Raw genomic sequence first — 6,438 nt, 5'->3', positions numbered from 1 at the left:
TTTTATTTATGTTATTATTTTTCTTCCTCCTGAAGGATGAAATGAAGAAATTCACTCCAAAAGAAAGAACAGGAAGAAATGACAGCCAGGAATCTAATCAACACATATACAAGCAAGATGTCTGAACCAGAATTTAGAATCACAATAATAAGAATACTAGCTGGAGTTGAAAAAAGCACAGAATCCCTTTCTATGGAGATAAAAGAAGTAAAAGCTAGTCAGAACAAAATTAAGAATGCTATAACTGAATTGCAATCATGAATGGATGCCACGGCGGCAAGGATACATGAAACAGAGCAGCAAATGAGCGATATAGAAGACAAACTTATGGAGAATAATGAAGCAGAAAAAAAAAAAGAGGCTAACTAAGGCACAAGAGCACAATATAAGAATTAGAGAACTCAGTGACTCATTAAAAAGGGATAACATCTGAATCATAGGGCTGCCAGAAGATGAAGAGAGAGGAAAAGGGGTAGAAGGTTTACATCAAAATCCAGGAAGCACAGAGAACTCCCATGAGATTCAGCAAAAACCGACCATCAACAAGGTTGATCACAAATTCACAAAATGCACAGACAAGGAAAGAATCATGAAAGCAGCAATGGAAAAAAAGTCCTCAACCCATAATGGAAGACAGATCAGGACTACAGCAGTCCTATCCACAGACACTTGGCAGGTCAGAAAGGAGTGGCAGGATACATTCAATGTGCTGAATCAGAAAAATATGAAGCCAAGAATTCTATATCCAGCAAGGCTGTCATTCAAAATAAGAGAGATAAAAAGTTTCCCAGATAATCAAAAACTAAAGAAGTATGTGACCATTAAACCAGCCCTGCAAGACATTTTAAGGGGGATTCTCAGAGGGGAGAAAAGAAACATAACAAAAAAGACCAAAAGCAACAAAGACTAGAAAGCAGCAGAGAACACCACCAGACACTTCAACTCTACAGGCAACACAATGGCAATAAATTCATATCTTTTAGTACTCACTCTAAATGTCAATGGACTAAATGATCCCATCAAAAGACACAGGGTAACAGAATGGATAAAAAAAGAAGATCCATCTATATGCTGTTTACAAGAGACCCACTGTAGACCTAAAGTCACCTTCAGATTGAAAAAAAGAAGATGGGGAACCATCTATCAGGCTAGTGGTGACTAAAAGAAAGCCAGAGTAGCCATACTTATATCAGACAATCTAGATTTTAAAATAAAGACTGTAACAAGAGATGAAGAAGGGCATTATATCAGAATAAAGGGGTCTATCCACCAAGAAGATCTAAAAATAGTAAACATTTATGCTCCAAACAAGGGAGAACCCAAATATATAAATCAATTAATCACAAACAGAAACTATTTACAATAATACCATAATAGTAGGGGACTTCAACACCCCACTTATGGCAACGGACAGACAGAAAATCAACAAGGAAACAATGGCTTTGAATGACACACTGCACCAGATGGACTTAACAGATATATTCAGAACATTTCATCCTAAAGCAGCAGAATATACATTCTTCTCCAGTGCACATGGAATTTTCTCCAGAAAAGCTCACATGCTGGGACACAAATCAGCCCTCAACAAGTACAAAAAGATCGAGATCATACCATGCATATTTTCAGAGGACAATGCTATGAAACTCAAAATCAACCACAAGAAAAAATTTGGAAAGGCAACAAATACTTAGTGACTAAATAACATCCTACTAAAGAATGAATGGGCTAACCAAGAAGTTAAAGAGGAAATTAAAAAGAACATGGAAGCTAATGAAAATGATAACACCACAGCCCAAAACCTCAGGGACACAGCAAAGGTGGTCATAAGAGGGATGTACAGAGACATCCAAGTCTTCCTAAAGAAGAAAAAAGGTCTCAGATACACAATCTAATCCTACACCTTAAAGAGCTGGAAAAACAACAGCAAATAAAACTCAGAACCACAGGAAGATGAGAAAAAGTTAAGATTTGAGCAGAAATCAATGCTATCAAAAAATAAAAATAAAAAACAGAAGAGATCCATGAAAACAAGACCTGGTTTTTTGAAAGAATTAACAAAATTGATAAACCCTTAGCCAGACTGATCAAAAAGAAAAGGGAAAAGGAAATGGCCCAAATAAATAAAATCAAAAAAGAAAGGAGACATCACAACCAACATGGCAGAAATACAAACAATGATAAGAGAATATTATGAGCAATTATATGCCAATAAATTGGGCAATCTGGAAGAAATGGACAAATTCCTAGGGAAATATGAGCTACCAAAACTGAAACAAGAAGAAATAGATAATTTGAATAGACCTATATCGAGTAAAGAAATCAAATTAGCAATCAAAAGTCTCCCAGAAAACAAGAGTCCAGAACCGGATGGCTTTCCAAGGGAATTCTACCAAATATTTAAAGAATAGTTAGCTTGTATTCTTTGGAAACTGTTCTAAAAAAATAGACATGGAAGGAAAACTTCCAAACTCTTTCTATGAAGCCAGCATTACCTTGATTCCAAAACCAAAGACCCCACTGAAAAGGAGAACTACAGATCAATTTCTCTAGTGAAAATGGATGCAAAAATCCTCAACAAGATACTAGCCAACTGGATCCAACAATACATTTAAAGAATTATTCACCACAACCAAGTGGGATTTATACCTGGGATGTAGGGCTGGTTCAATATCTGCAAAACAATCAATGTGATACATCACATCAAAAAAAGAGAGGACAAGAACCACATGATCCTCTCAATAGATGCAGAAAAAGCATGTGACAAAGTACAGCATCCTTTCTTGATAAAAACCCTTAAGAAAGTAGGGACAGAAGGATCATACCTCAAGATCATAAAAGCCATATATGATGAAAGACCAATCGCTAATATCATCCTCAATGGGGGAAAAACTGAGAACTCTCCCCTTAAAATCAGGAACATGACAGGGATGTCCACTCTCACCACTGCTATCCAACATAGTGTTGGAAGTCCTAGCCGCAGCAATCACACAAAACAAAGGAATAAAAGGCATCCAAATCAGCCAGAAGGGAGTGAAAGTTTCACTCTTCGCAGACAACATGATACTCTATATGGAAAACCCAAAATATTCCACCATAAAACTGGTAGAACTGATCCATGAATTCAGCAAAGTCTCAGGATACAAAATCAATGCACAGAAATCAGTTGCATTTCTATACACCAATAATGAAGCAATAGTAAGAGAAGTCAAGGACTTGATCCCATTTATAATTGCACCAAAATCCATAAGATAACTAGGAATAAACTTAACCAAAGAAATGAAAAATCTATACACTGAAAACTATATAAAACTTATGAAAGAAATTGAAACAGACACAAAAAAAATGAAAAAAAACTTTCAATGCATTGTTCAATGCAATATTCATGCATTGGAAGAACAAATATTGTTAAAATGCCAATACTACCAAAAATAATCTATATATTCAATGCAATCCCTATCAAAATAACACCAGAATCTTCACAGAGCTAGAAGAAATAATCCTAAAATTTGTATGGAACCACAAAAAGCATTGAACAGGCAAAGTAATCCTGAAAAAGAAAACCGAAACTGGAGGCATCACAATTCTGGACTTCAAGATGTATTACAAAGCTGTAATCAAGGCAGTATGGTAGTGGCACAAAAACAGACACTCAGATCAATGGAACAGAATAGACAACTGAGAAATGGACCAACAAATGTATGGCCAACTAATCCTTGACAAAACAGGAAAGAATATCCAATGGAATAAAGACAGTCTCTTCAGCAAATGGTGTTGGGAATACTGGACCACTTTCTTACACCACACTCAAAAATAAACGCAAAATGGATGAAAGGCCTAAAGATGAGGCAGGAAGCCATCAAAATACTAGAGGAGAAAGCAGGCAAAAACCTCTTTGACGTCGGCTGCAGCAACTTCTTACTCAACATGTCTCCGGAGGCAAGGGAAACAAAAGCAAAATGAACTATTGGGACCTCATCAAAATAAAAAGCTTCTGCATGGTGAAGGAAACAATCAGCAAAATGAAAAGGCAACCTACAGAATGGGAGAAGATATTTGCAAATGACAGATCAGAAAAGGGTTAGTATCCAAAATCTATAAAGAACTTATCAAACTCAAGACCCAAAACTTCACAAACTTCACAAAACCAAAGACTTCACAAACAGTGAAGAAATGGGCAAAAGACATGAATAGACACTTCTCCAAAGACGACATCCAGATGGTCAACCGAAAAAATGCTCAACATCACTCATCGTTGGGAAATACAGATCAAAATCGCAATAAGATACCACCTTGTACCAGTCAGAATGTCTAAAATTAACAACTCAGGCAACAAGAGATGTTGGCAAGGATGTGGAGAAAGAGGATTTCTTTTGCACTGCTGGTGGGAGTACAAAGTGGTGCAGCCACTCTGGAAAACAGTATGGAGGTTCATCAAAAAGTTAAAAATAGAACTACTCCATGACCCAGCAATTGCACTACTAGGTATTTATCCAAGGGATACAGGTGTGCTGCTCTGAAGGGGCACATGCACCCCAATGTTTAAAGCAGCACTTTTGACAATAGCCAAAGTACAGAAAGAGCCCATATATCCATCAACAGATAAATGGATAAAGAAGAAGTGGTATATATATACAATGGAGTATTACTCGGCAATCAAAAAGAACAAAATCTCGCCATTTGCAACTACGTGGATGAAACTCGAAGGTATTATACTAAGCAAAATTAGTCAGAGAAAGAGAAATATCATATGGCTTCAATTGTATGTGGAATTTAAGATACAAAACAGATGAACATAAGAGAAGGGAAGCAAAAATAATATAAAAACAGGGAGAAGGACAAAACATAAGAGACTCAAATACAGAGAACAACCTGAGCATTGCTGGAGATGTTGCAGGTGGGGGGATGGGTTAAATGGATAAGGGGCATTAAGGACGATACTTGTTGGGATGATCACTGGGTGTTATACACAGGGGATGAATCACTGGAATCTACTCCTGAAATTATAGCACTATATGCTAACTTGGACGGTAATTAAAAAAATTATATATATATATATATATATATATACACACATATACATATATATACATATACATATATATACACATATACATATATATATATATATATATATATATATATATATAACTAATTCAAATGGATACATGCAACCTGAGGTTTATAGCAGCATTATCTATAATAGCCTAATTATGGAAACAGCTATATATCAAGTAACAGAATATTACTCAACCATAAAAAATAAAATCTTGCCATTTGTAACAAAATGGATGAAACTAGAGAGTATTATGCTAACTAAAATAAGTCAGTCGGAAAAAGACAAATACTATGTGATTTCACTTATATGTGGAATCAGAAACAAAACAAATGAGCAAAGGGGGAAAAAGGAGAGAGGCAAACCAAGAGGCAAACCAAGAAACGGGTTCTTAACTGTAGAGAACAAACTGATTGTTACTAGACAGAAGATGGGTGGGGGTTGAGTGAAATAGGTGATGGGGATTAAATGCAGTTATTGTGATGAGCAGGAGATTATGTATGGAATTGTCAAATCACTATATTGCACACATGAAACTAATATAACATTGTATGTTAACTTACTGAAATATAAATAAAAACTTAAAACATCAAGAAAACGGATAAATGGCTTAGTATAGCACAGTATGTGATAAATACATTTTAGCTATGAAAAAAAAATACTATGTGGCTTCTGTCTTCACTGAAATATAGATATATACATATAGATATGTATATATATGTATATATCTCATTTAAATCTTTATATCATATAAAGTTGGATCAGGTACTCATTCACATTACACTTGATTCATACATCATTTTCCACCTGGATATTCAGTAGTCAGCATGGATTCTAAATAGTTTCTTTAAACAACAAAGTTAAAAAACATTTTAACCTTCAGCAGAGATAGTAATAGAAATGTAATCGAAGGCATGATTAATTCACACTTGATGGAGGTTAACAACAGTCATTCTGTTCAAATACAGATGAATAATCTGATAGGTTATGAGTATGCTTGATTTTCCAGTTGGACTACTTTTTAAGGCTTTTGAAAAAAATTACACTTAAATAAATTCAGTTGATTGCCTTTTATATACCAATCTTCCTTTTATATTGCCTTTTATATATCAATAAGAAAATCAAAGCTTTAATCTCTCACAATATTCTTTTATCATAGAACTAAATGCAAATGTCTTTCATTTCAATTAAGAGATGTAGCAAAAGGCAATAAGACTTTTCTGAAAAAAATGTTTATTTTTAGCTATGGTTTCATATTTCCCTAGACTTTTTTCCCCATATTTTCCTAGAGTGTTTTAAATTGATTATCAACATTGCCATCACAACAGAAGACGACCAAACACTCCCTTCCATGCCAGGTCTGCAAAGTCCAGTTTTAACAAGAA

This window comes from Acinonyx jubatus, chromosome A1, assembly GCF_027475565.1.
Source record: "Acinonyx jubatus isolate Ajub_Pintada_27869175 chromosome A1, VMU_Ajub_asm_v1.0, whole genome shotgun sequence".
Classification (NCBI taxonomy): Eukaryota; Metazoa; Chordata; class Mammalia; order Carnivora; family Felidae; genus Acinonyx; species Acinonyx jubatus.
The sequence above is the reverse complement of the archived record's forward strand: the minus strand, read 5'-3'. Positions refer to the sequence as shown.